The sequence below is a fragment of the Anomaloglossus baeobatrachus genome, chromosome 2 (genome assembly GCF_048569485.1).
Source record: "Anomaloglossus baeobatrachus isolate aAnoBae1 chromosome 2, aAnoBae1.hap1, whole genome shotgun sequence".
Lineage (NCBI taxonomy): Eukaryota > Metazoa > Chordata > Amphibia > Anura > Aromobatidae > Anomaloglossus > Anomaloglossus baeobatrachus.
In genome coordinates, this window is record NC_134354.1 from 358,752,850 (window position 1) to 358,772,748 (window position 19,899).

Sequence of the window (19,899 nt, forward strand, 5' to 3'; positions counted from 1 at the left end):
TTAATGTAAACTTCCTTTTAAGCAAAATCCCTTTCTAGGAATAAAACTGGTTAAATATGTAATAAAAATTGTAAATGTTTCATTAACCAAAAATACTTTCCTTCAGCAATAAAAAGGCCCCGTCAGTCACAATTCTGCTCTGCTAGCCAATACACAATAACTTTCCATCAGGTTTCATAGAGTAGTGGTCATCACGTCTGCTTAACACGCAGAAGGTCCTGCGTTCAATCACCAGTAAAACCAATCTGTTCTTGGTGTTGAAATAATACTCAATTAAACTACAATATATGAAGTTCTTGGCTTTGTTGCCGAATAACGGTATGTTTTAGCTTCCATCACCAATAGAGCTACGAATTTGTTTTTTTTCCCCTGGCGGTCAAAACTCGTCTCTAATTGCCGTTACTTTGCAGAAGTTCAAAGGTTTCATAGTGTAGTGGTCATCACGTCTGCTTCACACGCAGAAGGTCCTGGGTTCAATCCCCAGTGAAACCAATCTGTTTTTGGTGTTGAAGTAATTTCCTATCGACTTGTAATATGTGAAATTCTTGGTTTCGTTGCCAAATGACAATACATTTTGGCTTCCATCACAAAGAGAACTACGATTTTGGGTTTCTTTTTTATTGACCATTTTAGCAGAAAACATAATCCCATATTATAAAAATCCTATTTGTTTCAAAATATATAGTTCCCATAAATACAAAAGCAAAAGACCAAACTATGGAGAAAAAAGTAACACATTCAATATAAACTTCAATTTAAGCAAAATCCCTTTGTAGGAATAAAACTGGTAAAATATGTAATAATAATTGTAAATGTTTCATTAACCAAAAATACTTTCCTTCAGCAATAAAAAGGCCCCGTCAGTCACAATTCTTCTCTGCTAGCCAATACACAGTAACTTTTCGTCAGGTTTCATAATGTAGTGGTCATCATGACTGCTTAACACGCAGAAGGTCCTGGGTTCAATCCCCAGTGAAACCAATCTGTTCTTAGTGTTGAAATCATACGCTATCCAACTACAATATATGAAGTTCTCGGCTTTATTGCAGAATGACGGGATGTTTTGGCTTCCATCACAAACAGAACTACAAATTATTTTTTTTTCCCCTGGCGGTCAAAACTCGTCTCTAAATGCCATTACTTTGCAGGATTTCCCAGGTTGCATAGTGGAGTCGTCATCACGTCTACTTCACACGCAGAAGGTCCTGTTTTCAATCCCCAGTAAAAACAAGCCGTTTTCGCTGTTGAAGTAATTTGCTATCATCCTGTAACATATGAAATTCTATGTTTTGTTGCCAACTGATAATATATTTTGGCTTCCATCACCAAGAGAACTACGATTTTGGGTTTCTTTTTTATTGACCATTTTAGCAGAAAACATAATCCCATATTATAAAAATCCTGTTTGTTTCAAAATATATAGTTCCTTTAAATACAAAAGCAAACAACTAAACTATGTGGAAAAAAGTAACACATTCAATGTAAACTTCCTTTTAAGCAAAATCCCTTTGTAGGAATAAAACTGGTAAAATATGTAATAAAAATTGTAAATGTTTCATTAACCAAAAATACTTTCCTTCAGGAATAAAAAGGCCCCGTCAGTCACAATTCTGCTCTGCTAGCCAATACACAGTAACTTTCCATCAGGTTTCATAGAGTAGTGGTCATCACGTCTGCTTAACACGCAGAAGGTCCTGCGTTCAATCCCCAGTAAAACCACTCTGTTCTTGGTGTTGATATAATACTTAATTAAACTACAATATATGAAGTTCTAGGCTTTGTTGCTGAATGATGGGATGTTTTGGCTTCCATCCCCAACAGAGCTATGAATTTGTTTTTTTTTTCCCTGGCGGTCAAAACTCGTCTCTAATTGCCTTTACTTTGCAGGCTTTTAAAGGTTTCATAGTGTAGTGGAAATCACGTCTGCTTTACATGCAGAAGGTTCTGGGTTCAATCCCCAGTGAAACCCATGTGTTCTTGGTGTTGAAATAATCCCCTATCAACCTGCAGTATATAAAGTTCTTGGCTTTGTTGCCGAATAACGGGATGTTTTAGCTTCCATCACCAACAGATCTACGAATTTGTTTTTTTCCCCTGGCGGTCAAAACTCGTCTCTAATTGCCATTACTTTGCAGAATTTCAAAGGTTTCATAGTGTAGTGGTCATCACGTCTGCTTCACACACAGAAGGTCCTGCGTTCAATCCACAGTAAAACAAATCTGTTCTTGGTGTTGAAATAATACTCAATTAAACTACAATATATGAAGTTCTTGGCTTTGTTGCCGAATAACAGTATGTTTTAGCTTCCATCACCAATAGAGCTACGAATTTGTTTTTTTTCCCCTGGCGGTCAAAACTCGTCTCTAATTGCCATTACTTTGCAGAATTTCAAAGGTTTCATAGTGTAGTGGTCATCACGTCTGCTTCACACGCAGAAGGTCCTGGGTTCAATCCCCAGTGAAACCAATCTGTTTTTGGTGTTGAAGTAATTTCCTATCGACTTGTAATATGTGAAATTCTTGGTTTCGTTGCCAAATTACAATACATTTTGGCTTCCATCACAAAGAGAACTACGATTTTGGGTTTCTTTTTTATTGACCATTTTAGCAGAAAACATAATCCCATATTATAAAAATCCTATTTGTTTCAAAATATATAGTTTCCATAAATACAAAAGCAAAAGACCAAACTATGGAGAAAAAAGTAACACATTCAATATAAACTTCAATTTAAGCAAAATCCCTTTGTAGGAATAAAACTGGTAAAATATGTAATAATAATTGTAAATGTTTCATTAACCAAAAATACTTTCCTTCAGCAATAAAAAGGCCCCGTCAGTCACAATTCTGCTCTGCTAGCCAATACACAGTAACTTTTCGTCAGGTTTCATAATGTAGTGGTCATCATGACTGCTTAACACGCAGAAGGTCCTGGGTTCAATCCCCAGTGAAACCAATCTGTTCTTAGTGTTGAAATCATACGCTATCCAACTACAATATATGAAGTTCTCGGCTTTATTGCAGAATGACGGGATGTTTTGGCTTCCATCACTAACAGAACTACAAATTATTTTTTTTTTCCCCTGGCGGTCAAAACTCATCTCTAAATGCCATTACTTTGCAGGATTTCACAGGTTTCATAGTGGAGTCGTCATCACGTCTACTTCACACGCAGAAAGTCCTGGGTTCAATTCCCAGTAAAGACAAGCCGTTTTCGCTGTTGATGTAATTTGCTATCAACCTATAACAGATGAAATTCTTTGTTTTGTTGCCAACTGATAATATATTTTGGCTTTCATCACCAAGAGAACTACGATTTTGGGTTTCTTTTTTATTTACCATTTTAGCAGAAAACATAATCCCATATTATAAAAATCCTGTTTGTTTCAAAATATATAGTTCCTTTAAATACAAAAGCAAACAACTAAACTATGTGGAAAAAAGTAACACATTCAATGTAAACTTCCTTTTAAGCAAAATCCCTTTGTAGGAATAAAACTTTTAAAATATGTAATAAAAATTGTAAGTGTTTCATTAACCAAAAATACTTTCCTTCAGCAATAAAAAGGCCCCGTCAGTCACAATTCTGCTCTGCTAGCCAATACACAGTAACTTTCCATCAGGTTTCATAGAGTAGTGGTCATCACGTCTGCTTAACACGAAGAAGGTCCTGCGTTCAATCCCCAGTAAAACCAATCTGTTCTTGGTGTAAAAATAATACTCAATTAAACTACAATATATGAAGTTCTTGGCTTTGTTGCCGAAGGATGGAATGTTTTGGCATCCACCTCTAACAGAGCTACGAATTTGGTTTTTTTTTCCCTGGCGGTCAAAACTCGTCTCTAATTGCCATTACTTTGCAGGCTACCAAAGGTTTCATAGTGTAGTGGAAATCACGTCTGCTTTACACGCAGAACGTCCTGGGTTGAATCCCCAGTGAAACCCATGTGTTCTTGGTGTTGAAATAATCCCCTATCAATCTGCAGTAAATGAAGTTCTTGGCTTTGTTGCCGAATAACGGGATGTTTTAGCTTCCATCGCCAACAGAGCTACGAATTTGTTTTTTTTCCCCTGGCGGTCAAAACTCGTCTCTAATTGCCATTATTTTGCAGGATTTCAAAGGTTTCATAGTGTAGTGGTCATCACGTCTGCTTCACATGGAGAAAGTCCTGGGTTCAATCCCCAGTGAAACCAATCTGTTTTTGGTGTTGAAGTAATTTCCGATCGACTTGTAATATGTGAAATTCTTGGTTTCGTTGCCAAATGACAATACATTTTGGCTTCCATCACAAAGAAAACTACGATTTTGGGTTTCTTTTTTATTCACCATTTTAGCAGAAAACATAATCCCATATTATAAAAATCCTGTTTGTTTCAAAATATATAGTTCCCATAAATACAAAAGCAAAAGACCAAACTATGGAGAAAAAAGTAACACATTCAAAATAAACTTCAATTTAAGCAAAATCCCTTTGTAGGAATAAAATACTTTCCGTCAGCAATAATAAGGCCCCGTCAGTCACAATTCGGCTCTGTTAGCCAATACACAGTAACTTTTTGTCAGGTTTCATAGTGTAGTGGTCATCACGTCTGCTTAACACGCAGAAGGTCCTGGGTTCAATCCCCAGTGAAACCAATCTGTTCTTAGTGTTGAAATAATACGCTATCCAACTACAATATATGAAGTTCTCGGCTTTGTTGCCGAATGACAGGATGTTTTGGCTTCCATCACAAACAGAACTACAAATTATTTTTTTTTTTCCCCTGGCGGTCAAAACACGTCTCTAATTGCCATTACTTTGCAGGCTTTCAAAGGTTTCATAGTGTAGTGGAAATCACGTCTGCTGTACACGCAGAAGGTCCTGGGTTCAATCCCCAGTGAAACCCATGTGTTCTTGTGTTGAAACAATCCCCTATCATCCTGCAGTATATAAAGTTCTTGGCTTTGTTGCCGAATAACTGGATGTTTTAGCTTCCATCACCAACAAAGCTACGAATTTTTTTTTTTCCCCTGGCGGTCAAAACTCGTCTCTAATTGCCATTACTTTGCAGGATTTCAAAGGTTTCATAGTGTAGTGGTCATCACGTCTGCTTCACATACAGAAGGTCCTAAGTTCAATCCCCAGTGAAACCAATCTGTTTTTGGTGTTGAAGTAATTTCCTATCGACTTGTAATATGTGAAATTCTTGGTTTCGTTGCCAAATGACAATACATTTTGGCTTCCATCACAAAGAGAACTACGATTTTGGGTTTCTTTTTTATTGACCATTTTAGCAGAAAACATAATCCCATATTATAAAAATCCTATTTGTTTCAAAATATATAGTTCCCATAAATACAAAAGCAAAAGACCAAACTATGGAGAAAAAAGTAACACATTCAATATAAACTTCAATTTAAGCAAAATCCCTTTGTAGGAATAAAACTGGTAAAATATGTAATAATAATTGTAAATATTTCATTAACCAAAAATACTTTCCGTCAGCAATAATAAGGCCCCGTCAGTCACAATTCTGCTCTGCTAGCCAATACACAGTAACTTTCCATCAGGTTTCATAGAGTAGTGGCCATCACGTGTGCTTAACACACAGAAGGTCCTGCGTTCAATCCCCAGTAAAACCAATCTGTTCTTGGTGCTGAAATAATACCCAATTAAACTACAATATATGAAGTTCTAGGCTGTGTTGCCAAATGATGGGATGTTTTGGCTTCCATCACCAACAGAGCTACGAATTTTTTTTTTTTTTCCCTGGCGGTCAAAACTCGTCTCTAATTGCCATTACTTTGCAGAATTTCAAAGGTTTCATAGTGTAGTGGTTATCACGTCTGCTTCACATGCAGAAGGTCCTGGGTTTAAACCCCAGTGAAACCCATGTGTTCATGGTGTTGTAATAATTCCATATCAACCTGCAATATATTAAGTTCTTGGCTTTGTTGCCGAATAATGGGAGGTTTTAGCTACCATCACCAACAGAGCTACGAATTTGTTTTTTTTCCACCTGGCGGTCAAAACTCGTCTCTAATTGCCATTACTTTGCAGGATTTCAAAGGTTTCATAGTGTAGTGGTTATCACGTCTGCTTCACACGCAGAAGGTCCTGGGTTCAATCCCCTGTGAAACCAATCTGTTTTTGGTGTTGATGTAATTTCCTATTGACTTGTAATATGTGATATTCTTGGTTTCGTTGCCAAATGACAATACATTTTGGCTTCCATCACAAAGAGAACTTCGATTTTGGGTTTCTTTTTTATTGACCATTTTAGCAGAAAACATAATCCCATATTATAAAAATCCTATTTGTTTTAAAATATATAGTTCCCATAAATACAAAAGCAAAAGACCAAACTATGGAGAAAAAAGTAACACATTCAATATAAACTTCAATTTAAGCAAAATCCCTTTGTAGGAATAAAACTGGTAAAATATGTAATAATAATTGTAAATGTTTCATTAACCAAAAATACTTTCCTTCAGCAATAAAAAGGCCCCGTCAGTCACAATTCTGCTCTGCTAGCCAATACACAGTAACTTTTCGTCAGGTTTCATAATGTAGTGGTCATCATGACTGCTTAACACGCAGAAGGTCCTGGGTTCAATCCCCAGTGAAACCAATCTGTTCTTAGTGTTGAAATCATACGCTATCCAACTACAATATATGAAGTTCTCGGCTTTATTGCAGAATGACGGGATGTTTTGGCTTCCATCACTAACAGAACTACAAATTATTTTTTTTTTCCCCTGGCGGTCAAAACTCATCTCTAAATGCCATTACTTTGCAGGATTTCACAGGTTTCATAGTGGAGTCGTCATCACGTCTACTTCACACGCAGAAAGTCCTGGGTTCAATTCCCAGTAAAGACAAGCCGTTTTCGCTGTTGATGTAATTTGCTATCAACCTATAACAGATGAAATTCTTTGTTTTGTTGCCAACTGATAATATATTTTGGCTTTCATCACCAAGAGAACTACGATTTTGGGTTTCTTTTTTATTTACCATTTTAGCAGAAAACATAATCCCATATTATAAAAATCCTGTTTGTTTCAAAATATATAGTTCCTTTAAATACAAAAGCAAACAACTAAACTATGTGGAAAAAAGTAACACATTCAATGTAAACTTCCTTTTAAGCAAAATCCCTTTGTAGGAATAAAACTTTTAAAATATGTAATAAAAATTGTAAATGTTTCATTAACCAAAAATACTTTCCTTCAGCAATAAAAAGGCCCCGTCAGTCACAATTCTGCTCTGCTAGCCAATACACAGTAACTTTCCATCAGGTTTCATAGAGTAGTGGTCATCACGTCTGCTTAACACGAAGAAGGTCCTGCGTTCAATCCCCAGTAAAACCAATCTGTTCTTGGTGTAAAAATAATACTCAATTAAACTACAATATATGAAGTTCTTGGCTTTGTTGCCGAAGGATGGAATGTTTTGGCATCCACCTCTAACAGAGCTACGAATTTGGTTTTTTTTTCCCTGGCGGTCAAAACTCGTCTCTAATTGCCATTACTTTGCAGGCTACCAAAGGTTTCATAGTGTAGTGGAAATCACGTCTGCTTTACACGCAGCACGTCCTGGGTTGAATCCCCAGTGAAACCCATGTGTTCTTGGTGTTGAAATAATCCCCTATCAATCTGCAGTAAATGAAGTTCTTGGCTTTGTTGCCGAATAACGGGATGTTTTAGCTTCCATCGCCAACAGAGCTACGAATTTGTTTTTTTTCCCCTGGCGGTCAAAACTCGTCTCTAATTGCCATTATTTTGCAGGATTTCAAAGGTTTCATAGTGTAGTGGTCATCACGTCTGCTTCACATGCAGAAAGTCCTGGGTTCAATCCCCAGTGAAACCAATCTGTTTTTGGTGTTGAAGTAATTTCCGATCGACTTGTAATATGTGAAATTCTTGGTTTCGTTGCCAAATGACAATACATTTTGGCTTCCATCACAAAGAAAACTACGATTTTGGGTTTCTTTTTTATTCACCATTTTAGCAGAAAACATAATCCCATATTATAAAAATCCTGTTTGTTTCAAAATATATAGTTCCCATAAATACAAAAGCAAAAGACCAAACTATGGAGAAAAAAGTAACACATTCAAAATAAACTTCAATTTAAGCAAAATCCCTTTGTAGGAATAAAATACTTTCCGTCAGCAATAATAAGGCCCCGTCAGTCACAATTCTGCTCTGTTAGCCAATACACAGTAACTTTTTGTCAGGTTTCATAGTGTAGTGGTCATCACGTCTGCTTAACACGCAGAAGGTCCTGGGTTCAATCCCCAGTGAAACCAATCTGTTCTTAGTGTTGAAATAATACGCTATCCAACTACAATATATGAAGTTCTCGGCTTTGTTGCCGAATGACAGGATGTTTTGGCTTCCATCACAAACAGAACTACAAATTATTTTTTTTTTTTCCCCTGGCGGTCAAAACACGTCTCTAATTGCCATTACTTTGCAGGCTTTCAAAGGTTTCATAGTGTAGTGGAAATCACGTCTGCTGTACACGCAGAAGGTCCTGGGTTCAATCCCCAGTGAAACCCATGTGTTCTTGTGTTGAAACAATCCCCTATCATCCTGCAGTATATAAAGTTCTTGGCTTTGTTGCCGAATAACTGGATGTTTTAGCTTCCATCACCAACAAAGCTACGAATTTTTTTTTTTCCCCTGGCGGTCAAAACTCGTCTCTAATTGCCATTACTTTGCAGGATTTCAAAGGTTTCATAGTGTAGTGGTCATCACGTCTGCTTCACATACAGAAGGTCCTAAGTTCAATCCCCAGTGAAACCAATCTGTTTTTGGTGTTGAAGTAATTTCCTATCGACTTGTAATATGTGAAATTCTTGGTTTCGTTGCCAAATGACAATACATTTTGGCTTCCATCACAAAGAGAACTACGATTTTGGGTTTCTTTTTTATTGACCATTTTAGCAGAAAACATAATCCCATATTATAAAAATCCTATTTGTTTCAAAATATATAGTTCCCATAAATACAAAAGCAAAAGACCAAACTATGGAGAAAAAAGTAACACATTCAATATAAACTTCAATTTAAGCAAAATCCCTTTGTAGGAATAAAACTGGTAAAATATGTAATAATAATTGTAAATGTTTCATTAACCAAAAATACTTTCCGTCAGCAATAATAAGGCCCCGTCAGTCACAATTCTGCTCTGCTAGCCAATACACAGTAACTTTCCATCAGGTTTCATAGAGTAGTGGCCATCACGTGTGCTTAACACACAGAAGGTCCTGCGTTCAATCCCCAGTAAAACCAATCTGTTCTTGGTGCTGAAATAATACCCAATTAAACTACAATATATGAAGTTCTAGGCTGTGTTGCCAAATGATGGGATGTTTTGGCTTCCATCACCAACAGAGCTACGAATTTTTTTTTTTTTTCCCTGGCGGTCAAAACTCGTCTCTAATTGCCATTACTTTGCAGAATTTCAAAGGTTTCATAGTGTAGTGGTCATCACGTCTGCTTCACATGCAGAAAGTCCTGGGTTCAATCCCCAGTGAAACCAATCTGTTTTTGGTGTTGAAGTAATTTCCGATCGACTTGTAATATGTGAAATTCTTGGTTTCGTTGCCAAATGACAATACATTTTGGCTTCCATCACAAAGAAAACTACGATTTTGGGTTTCTTTTTTATTCACCATTTTAGCAGAAAACATAATCCCATATTATAAAAATCCTGTTTGTTTCAAAATATATAGTTCCCATAAATACAAAAGCAAAAGACCAAACTATGGAGAAAAAAGTAACACATTCAAAATAAACTTCAATTTAAGCAAAATCCCTTTGTAGGAATAAAATACTTTCCGTCAGCAATAATAAGGCCCCGTCAGTCACAATTCTGCTCTGTTAGCCAATACACAGTAACTTTTTGTCAGGTTTCATAGTGTAGTGGTCATCACGTCTGCTTAACACGCAGAAGGTCCTGGGTTCAATCCCCAGTGAAACCAATCTGTTCTTAGTGTTGAAATAATATGCTATCCAACTACAATATATGAAGTTCTCGGCTTTGTTGCCGAATGACAGGATGTTTTGGCTTCCATCACAAACAGAACTACAAATTATTATTTTTTTTCCCCTGGCGGTCAAAACACGTCTCTAATTGCCATTACTTTGCAGGCTTTCAAAGGTTTCATAGTGTAGTGGAAATCACGTCTGCTGTACACGCAGAAGGTCCTGGGTTCAATCCCCAGTGAAACCCATGTGTTCTTGTGTTGAAACAATCCCCTATCATCCTGCAGTATATAAAGTTCTTGGCTTTGTTGCCGAATAACTGGATGTTTTAGCTTCCATCACCAACAAAGCTACGAATTTTTTTTTTTCCCCTGGCGGTCAAAACTCGTCTCTAATTGCCATTACTTTGCAGGATTTCAAAGGTTTCATAGTGTAGTGGTCATCACGTCTGCTTCACATACAGAAGGTCCTAAGTTCAATCCCCAGTGAAACCAATCTGTTTTTGGTGTTGAAGTAATTTCCTATCGACTTGTAATATGTGAAATTCTTGGTTTCGTTGCCAAATGACAATACATTTTGGCTTCCATCACAAAGAGAACTACGATTTTGGGTTTCTTTTTTATTGACCATTTTAGCAGAAAACATAATCCCATATTATAAAAATCCTATTTGTTTCAAAATATATAGTTCCCATAAATACAAAAGCAAAAGACCAAACTATGGAGAAAAAAGTAACACATTCAATATAAACTTCAATTTAAGCAAAATCCCTTTGTAGGAATAAAACTGGTAAAATATGTAATAATAATTGTAAATGTTTCATTAACCAAAAATACTTTCCGTCAGCAATAATAAGGCCCCGTCAGTCACAATTCTGCTCTGCTAGCCAATACACAGTAACTTTCCATCAGGTTTCATAGAGTAGTGGCCATCACGTGTGCTTAACACACAGAAGGTCCTGCGTTCAATCCCCAGTAAAACCAATCTGTTCTTGGTGCTGAAATAATACCCAATTAAACTACAATATATGAAGTTCTAGGCTGTGTTGCCAAATGATGGGATGTTTTGGCTTCCATCACCAACAGAGCTACGAATTTTTTTTTTTTTTCCCTGGCGGTCAAAACTCGTCTCTAATTGCCATTACTTTGCAGAATTTCAAAGGTTTCATAGTGTAGTGGTCATCACGTCTGCTTCACACGCAGAAGGTCCTGGGTTCAATCCCCTGTGAAACCAATCTGTTTTTGGTGTTGATGTAATTTCCTATTGACTTGTAATATGTGATATTCTTGGTTTCGTTGCCAAATGACAATACATTTTGGCTTCCATCACAAAGAGAACTTCGATTTTGGGTTTCTTTTTTATTGACCATTTTAGCAGAAAACATAATCCCATATTATAAAAATCCTATTTGTTTTAAAATATATAGTTCCCATAAATACAAAAGCAAACGACTAAACTATGTAGAAAAAAGTAACACATTCAATGTAAACTTCAATTTAAGCAAAATCCCTTTGTAGGAATAAAACTGGTAAAATATATAATAAAAATTGTAAATGTTTCATTAACCAAAAATACTTTCCTTCAGCAAAAAAAAGGCCCCATCAGTCACAATTCTGCTCTGCTAGCCAATACACAGTAACTTTCCATCAGGTTTCATAGTGTAGTGCTCATCACGTCTGCTTAACACGCAGAAGGTCCTAGGTTGAATCCCCAGGAAAACCAATCTGTTCATGGTGTTGAACTAAAACCTTATCAACCCGCAATATATAAAGTTCTTGGCTTTGTCGCCGAATGACGGGATGTTTTGGCTTCCATCACCAACAGAGCTACGAATTTGTTTTTTTTTCCCCTGGCGGTGAAAACTCGTCTCTAATTGCCATTACTTTGCAGGATTTCACAGCTTTCATAGTGGAGTGGTCATCACGTCTACTTCACACGCAGAAGGTCCTGGGTTTAATCCCCAGTAAAAACAAGCCGTTTTCGCTGTTGAAGTAATTTGCTATCAACCTGTAATATATGAAATTCTTGGTTTTGTTGCCAACTGATAATATATTTTGGCTTCCATTACCAAGAGAACTACGATTTTGGGTTTCTTTTTTATTGACCATTTTAGCAGAAAACATAATCCCATATTATAAAAATCCTGTTTGTTTCAAAATATATAGTTCCTTTAAATACAAAAGCAAACGACTAAACTATGTAGAAAAAATAACACATTCAATGTAAACTTCAATTTAAGCAAAATCCCTTTGTAGGAATAAAACTGGTAAAATATGTAATAATAATTGTAAATGTTTCATTAACGAAAAATACTTTCCTTCAGCAATAAAAAGGCCCCGTCAGTCACAATTCTGCTCTGCTAGCCAATACACAGTAACTGTCCATCAGGTTTCATAGTGTAGTGCTCATCACGTCTGCTTAACACGCAGAAGGTCCTACGTTGAATCCCCAGTAAAACCTATCTGTTCATGGTGTTGAAATAAAACCCTATCAACCTGCAGTATATGATGTTCTTGGCTTTGTTGCCGAATGATGGGATGTTTTAGCTTCCATCACCAACAGAGCTACAAATTTGTTTTTTTTCCCCTGGCGGTCATAACTTGTCTCTAATTGCCATTACTTTACAGGATTTCAAAGGTTTCATAGTGTAGTGGTCATCACGTCTGCTTCACATGCAGAAGGTCCTGGGTTCAATCCCCAGTATAAACAAGCCGTTATCGCTGTTGAAGTAATTTGCTATCAACCTGTAATATATGAAATTCTAGGTTTTGTTGCCAACTGATAATATATTTTGGCTTCCATCACCAAGAGAACTACGATTTTGGGTTTCTTTTTTATTGACCATTTTAGCAGAAAACATAATCCCATATTATAAATATCCTGTTTGTTTCAAAATATATAGTTCCTATAAATACAAAAGCAAAAGACCAAACTATGGAGAAAAAATTAACACATTCAATATAAAAGAGAATGAAGCAAGAAATCACCAGTTGGTGTTTCTGGGGGACAATACTCACAAACAGTTGGATATTTAGCACCAGTGAGGATAAATTACTAAAACTTAGCTTTTATTTAAGCTCTTTAAAATTCAAAGATAAACAAACAATAGTAAAATACACTTAGGATCACCCTGCAGGTAGCCAAGGTGCATGTTACCATGCCATGATAAACAACCCTTGGACCAACACCAATAGGGGAATACAGTTATGTGTAATGCAGATATCAATTACTGTTATACACAAAGCATTATGAAGATGTTGGACAGGGGTTCCATTATCTAAATGCCAATAAATGGAGACCTATCTCCTCAAAACCAGTAAGATATAGACTATCCCCTAATACAGGGATCGCTTACACATAATAGCATATAAAACTTAGAAAGATCTCACCCATTTGGAGGATCTTCAGACGTTTGGTACGGCAGTTCGTCTTTTGGAGGGGTCACAAAGGGGCCTGTGGTCAAGGCTGGATATGGCTTGCCCTAAACCCCCTTGTCTCCCGTCCTTACAAGGACGGTCCACATCTGAACCTGTGTCCTTGCAAAAGGTAGTCCCACATGCCTCCCACCTCCCGACGCGTTTCGTCACTTTTTGTGACTCCTCAGGGGTCCAAGCATGAAAGATCATGTAGTGGGTCAAAGAGTGGTGTGTGACCTGCAGAGTCCAAACACCAAATGCTGCCAACCGCCAGCCCCCTAATTAGTCATCTATAAATATATAGTTAAGGGCCCGCACAGCCAATCCTAGCAACCTCCAATCAGGTGCAACTCATGAGTAATATATAACTCACCATTTTATTCATAATCATCGCCATGCCAACGGGTTTCCACGTGTCCCGGGCATTACGATGTTATCCAAACTCCATTATCCCCAAGCGTGCGCCGCACTTCCGGGTGGAGGTCACGAGAAAGAGGACTGATCCGCATCACGTGGTGCACTCGGCACCACGTGGTCAGACATATGATCCGGCGCGTCACCATGTCCTTCGGTGCGGTCCTCCCATATCGGGCACGCCCACAGAATGAGGCTGGATCCGCATCACGTGGTGCACTCGGCACCACGTGGTCAGGTATGTAATCCGGCACGTCATCATGTCCTTCAGTACGGTCCTCCGACATCGTGCACGCCCACAGGGCACAGAATCAATAATCACGCACAAAGTACAAAATCCCTCAAAGTGTTTCATTGGGTTATAGTGTCGTTGTTGTGCTCAATTATGTAAATGTGATTTTATATCAGGGAACCCCTCAACACATAGAGGAGACCCAGCAGAGTCACGTGATGCAGACATCACCACGTGATCCACCCTACCATCGTATCAACAACGGAGGGAATGCAGGCTATAAGCACGCCCCCTGCCCCTCTAAAAAGGGGGCCAAACGTGCCACGTAGAGCATCATATATTGCACTGTGCATATTAAAAACAATGCCATGTATCGACCAACAGTGGAAGGGGATACATGTAATAGGCAATTGTACTGCACATGTGACCAAAAATATTACCTCTCAGAAGGGGACTGCTGCAGTGAAAACACATGTTTACGTGTTGTAGTGACTCATGGTTACAAAAGGAGTCTTACAAACACATGCAGCCTATATCCCTGATATATTTTTCACATACATCACTAATTTATTTGTTTGGTTGTTATGATGTCACTTATACTTACTAATGCAGCTCAAATTACACAACAACAATTTTATTTCAGGGGGTTACTTAAAGGTTATATCTTATCTACACCCATTCCCCAGGGGGAGTGTATATTAATCATGAGTATAGTAGGAGTTAGTGTATTTTAACAAAATGACAGGGTGGCAGAGAAAGTTGTTGTCTTTTGCCACACATATACAGAAGGGGGCCATAGCACACCCCAAAAATGTCCAGTAATATTTAGACAGACTAGAAAATGGCACATGTTTATAGATAGCAGTAGGAGTAAATTCATAGAGGGGTATGCGTCATATTAAAGAAGTGATGAATATGGGGGGCCAGGTTAAATATAGCAGCCTTATTGTAGTTGTTCATTAAGACGCCTGGGTGAAACCGTATCCAACTTAAAGATCCACCTAGTTTCGCGCTGTAGGATCAGGCGATCCCAATTTCCACCCCTAATTGGTGGTTCGACTTTATCGATGCCAATGAAGGAGATCACAGTTTTCCTTCCTCCATGTATGTTATTCACATGGCGCGCCAAGGGGGTCTCTCTCTTATGTTCCATGTCACCCAAGTGGTCCCCAATTCGTCGTCTAAACTCTCTGATGGTCTTCCCAACATACTCCACTCCGCATTCGCAGGTGGCTTTATAGATAATCCCTCGAGAGCGACAGTTGATAAAGTGACGTATATCAAATTGTTCATGGGTGACATTAGATTCAAATTTCTTTGAGGTTTTGATAAATGGACAAGCTACACATCCTCCACATCTGTAACAACCTTTTACATTAGATTTCAGCCATGTTTCCTGCTGAGGTGTTTGAAAGTGGCTATGGACGAGTCTATCCTGGATAGACCGTCCTTTTTTGTACCTGACATGTGGATATGTGCCTATCTTATCCTCAAGATCTTTGTCCATCCGAAGGATGGACCAATGTCTATCCAGGATGTTTCTTACCTGGTTTGATCCGTTAGAAAAGGTCGTAATGAATCTAGTTAGACCCTCATCACCCTTTGCAGGGGCTGGGACCAAGAGATCTGCTCTGTTCATTTTTTTAGTGTCATTATAGGCCTTCTTTAAGACCCTATCAGGGTAGCCTCTTGCCAGGAACCTCCTTTTGAGGTCGTTAGCCTGGTTTTTAAAGGTACCCTCATCTGAGCAATTTCTGCGCACTCTAAGATATTGCCCTTTAGGTATTCCCCTCTTGAGGGGAACAGGGTGATTACTTTCCCATCTTAGAATGGAATTAGTAGATGTCGGTTTTCTATATGTGCTCGTTCTGAGGGTACCCCCCTCCATTTTAGTGACAAGGACGTCCAGAAAGGGCAGGCTGGTGTGATTTGCCTCATAGGTGAAATGTAGTCCAATAGGGTTGCCATTCAAACCCCTCACAAAGTCCCCAAGAGCACTCTCCGTGCCGCGCCAGACAATAAACACGTCGTCGATATATCGTGTCCAGAATTCAATTCTGTGTGTGTCACTTACTTCGTCCTCGCCGGTAAAGACCATCCTCTCCTCCCACCAGCCCAGGAGCAAGTTGGCATACGAGGGGGCACAAGGGCTCCCCATCGCGGTGCCCCTGCGCTGGTGGTAGAATCGGCCATCAAAGACGAAGTAATTTCTGGTTAGGCAGAAGTTAAGTGCTTTCAGTATGAAGGCATTGTGTTGAGCAAACTGGCAACCTCTAGTGGACAAAAAATATTCCACCGCCTGTAAACCCTTGTCGTGTGGTATAGAGGAATACAAAGCCTCCACATCGATGCTCACCAAAATGCAGTCATCGTCTATACATATCCCCTCGATCTTCCTGAGAAAATCCATGGAGTCCCTCGTATACGATTGTAGGGATACGACGAATGGACGCAGAATAATGTCTAGGTATTGTCCCAGATTTTGGCAAATACTATTAATTCCTGACACTATAGGCCTACCCTTTAATGGATCCAACCCTTTATGCACTTTCGGTAATCCATAAAAGGTAGCGACTACCGGATTTTGGGGCAGCAGGAATTCATGTTCTTTCTTATCAATAGACCTGAAGGCCAAAGCCTCATCCAACAAGTTTTTTAGTTCAGATAAGAAAGGCTTGGTCGGGTTTTCCTTAAGAATGTCATATGCCTCTCTGTCTCCGAGAAGGTTCATGCACATATCGCGGTACCTCTCAGAGTCAAGGACCACCACATTGCCACCCTTGTCAGAGGGCTTAATGACAATGTGGTGGTCCCGCTCCAACCCACGCAGAGCCAACATCTCTTCCCTGGTACAATTGAATGACGCAAATGCATTCTGTTGCCTCAATTTTCTCAGATCCTCCGTTACCAGGTTAACAAAAACATCCACAGCAGAGATGTCACCCTGCGGGGGTGGCATCTTAGTGCTTTTGCCCCTAAGGCTGGTAAAGGGACCTTCACCCCTGTCGTTGGGATTAACCTCAGTCAATGAGTCGAGCAATCTTACATCAGGCAACATGTCGGGAGGAATTCCCAACTCCTCACAGGTTTTATTATCCTGCCTACAAAAGTGCTTCCTCCATTTCAGCTTCCGCGCAAAGAGGTTAAGGTCCTTAACACTTTCAAATAGATCAAAGTCCGAAGTGGGGACGAAAGAGAGACCTTTTTTAAGAATGGATTCTTCCAACTCACTGAGGGGTCGTGAGGACAGGTTAAGGACCTGCGTGCCTATTTTGGGAACTGGCCCCTCCCCTCCGTTCGGCTCCTCAGTGAGTACTCGCGATCTAAAAAATGAGGCCCTTGTGTGAATTGGTTACCTCTGCCCCTGTTGGTATAGGAGCCCTTTCCCTTTCGTCCTTGTCCCCCTCTGCCCCCCCTGGTGTCACTTTCAGAAGCCTCTGTATCAGAGGAGGAGGGGTCTATGGGAGTCTCAGTTTGCAGGGTTTTGTTGTTCAGGAAAACGTACGCTCTGTTTTCCCTAAAGTCTTGTAGATCGCGGACAAATTGTTTGTGTTTCCTTTCTTTCACGTTATGTTGAAATCTCTCGATATCGTTTTGGAGTGTCAATTCTTTTGTAGAGAAGTCAACCTCTCCAGAGAATTTTTTAGCTGAATCTATCAATTCTCTGAGGCTTTCGTTGAGGTGTGAGAGAGTATTTTTCTCCTCCTCCAGGAGAAGTCTCATAAACCTATGAGCACTCTCCGTGGCCTCTCTCTCCCACTTTTTGATGAATTCTGGACTTTTAGATCTATTCCCTGGGTTCAGAGTTATTCTAAGACCTCTAGGTACTATATTTTCTTTCAGATAATTTTCCAAAGTTTGTACCTCCCACCAAGAAATGACTTGGTCTTTATACAGTCTGGTTAGATCCTTAAATATCAAACCATAGGTGGGGGTATATTTTTTGGTTATAGTGACACGATCAGAAAAAACCTCTCTTGCTTCCTCCAACCAGCTATCCGTCTTTAGACCATCAGACAAAAATCCTGCCATATTACAACAATATATATAAGAGAATGAAGCAAGAAATCACCAGTTGGTGTTTCTGGGGGACAATACTCACAAACAGTTGGATATTTAGCACCAGTGAGGATAAATTACTAAAACTTAGCTTTTATTTAAGCTCTTTAAAATTCAAAGATAAACAAACAATAGTAAAATACACTTAGGATCACCCTGCAGGTAGCCAAGGTGCATGTTACCATGCCATGATAAACAACCCTTGGACCAACACCAATAGGGGAATACAGTTATGTGTAATGCAGATATCAATTACTGTTATACACAAAGCATTATGAAGATGTTGGACAGGGGTTCCATTATCTAAATGCCAATAAATGGAGACCTATCTCCTCAAAACCAGTAAGATATAGACTATCCCCTAATACAGGGATCGCTTACACATAATAGCATATAAAACTTAGAAAGATCTCACCCATTTGGAGGATCTTCAGACGTTTGGTACGGCAGTTCGTCTTTTGGAGGGGTCACAAAGGGGCCTGTGGTCCAGGCTGGATATGGCTTGCCCTAAACCCCCTTGTCTCCCGTCCTTACAAGGACGGTCCACATCTGAACCTGTGTCCTTGCAAAAGGTAGTCCCACATGCCTCCCACCTCCCGACGCGTTTCGTCACTTTTTGTGACTCCTCAGGGGTCCAAGCATGAAAGATCATGTAGTGGGTCAAAGAGTGGTGTGTGACCTGCAGAGTCCAAACACCAAATGCTGCCAACCGCCAGCCCCCTAATTAGTCATCTATAAATATATAGTTAAGGGCCCGCACAGCCAATCCTAGTAACCTCCAATCAGGTGCAACTCATGAGTAATATATAACTCACCATTTTATTCATAATCATCGCCATGCCAACGGGTTTCCACGTGTCCCGGGCATTACGATGTTATCCAAACTCCATTATCCCCAAGCGTGCGCCGCACTTCCGGGTGGCGGTCACGAGAAAGAGGACTGATCCGCATCACGTGGTGCACTCGGCACCACGTGGTCAGACATATGATCCGGCGCGTCACCATGTCCTTCGGTGCGGTCCTCCCATATCGGGCACGCCCACAGAATGAGGCTGGATCCGCATCATGTGGTGCACTCGGCACCACGTGGTCAGGTATGTAATCCGGCACGTCATCATGTCCTTCAGTACGGTCCTCCGACATCGTGCACGCCCACAGGGCACAGAATCAATAATCACGCACAAAGTACAAAATCCCTCAAAGTGTTTCATTGGGTTATAGTGTCGTTGTTGTGCTCAATTATGTAAATGTGATTTTATATCAGGGAACCCCTCAACACATAGAGGAGACCCAGCAGAGTCACGTGATGCAGACATCACCACGTGATCCACCCTACCATCGTATCAACAACGGAGGGAATGCAGGCTATAAGCACGCCCCCTGCCCCTCTAAAAAGGGGGCCAAACGTGCCACGTAGAGCATCATATATTGCACTGTGCATATTAAAAACAATGCCATGTATCGACCAACAGTGGAAGGGGATACATGTAATAGGCAATTGTACTGCACATGTGACCAAAAATATTACCTCTCAGAAGGGGACTGCTGCAGTGAAAACACATGTTTACGTGTTGTAGTGACTCATGGTTACAAAAGGAGTCTTACAAACACATGCAGCCTATATCCCTGATATATTTTTCACATACATCACTAATTTATTTGTTTGGTTGTTATGATGTCACTTATACTTACTAATGCAGCTCAAATTACACAACAACAATTTTATTTCAGGGGGTTACTTAAAGGTTATATCTTATCTACACCCATTCCCCAGGGGGAGTGTATATTAATCATGAGTATAGT

General features: G+C 39.5%; 6 non-coding genes across 6 annotated transcripts; all 6 read left to right on the forward strand.

Annotated features, from left to right (window-relative positions):
• Nucleotides 1-419: 419 nt before the first annotated feature.
• Nucleotides 420-492, forward strand: TRNAV-CAC (transfer RNA valine (anticodon CAC)). The gene has a single exon. It is a non-coding gene; the product is annotated as a tRNA-Val (tRNA).
• Nucleotides 493-1,896: 1,404 nt separating this feature from the next.
• On the forward strand, nucleotides 1,897-1,969 carry TRNAV-UAC (transfer RNA valine (anticodon UAC)). The gene has a single exon. It is a non-coding gene; the product is annotated as a tRNA-Val (tRNA).
• Nucleotides 1,970-2,393: 424 nt separating this feature from the next.
• Nucleotides 2,394-2,466, forward strand: TRNAV-CAC (transfer RNA valine (anticodon CAC)). Its single transcript has one exon. It is a non-coding gene; the product is annotated as a tRNA-Val (tRNA).
• A 2,096-nt stretch (nucleotides 2,467-4,562) lies between these two features.
• TRNAV-AAC (transfer RNA valine (anticodon AAC)) lies at nucleotides 4,563-4,635 on the forward strand. Its single transcript has one exon. It is a non-coding gene; the product is annotated as a tRNA-Val (tRNA).
• A 3,583-nt stretch (nucleotides 4,636-8,218) lies between these two features.
• Nucleotides 8,219-8,291, forward strand: TRNAV-AAC (transfer RNA valine (anticodon AAC)). Its single transcript has one exon. It is a non-coding gene; the product is annotated as a tRNA-Val (tRNA).
• A 1,607-nt stretch (nucleotides 8,292-9,898) lies between these two features.
• On the forward strand, nucleotides 9,899-9,971 carry TRNAV-AAC (transfer RNA valine (anticodon AAC)). The gene has a single exon. It is a non-coding gene; the product is annotated as a tRNA-Val (tRNA).
• The last annotated feature ends 9,928 nt before the right edge of the window (nucleotides 9,972-19,899 follow it).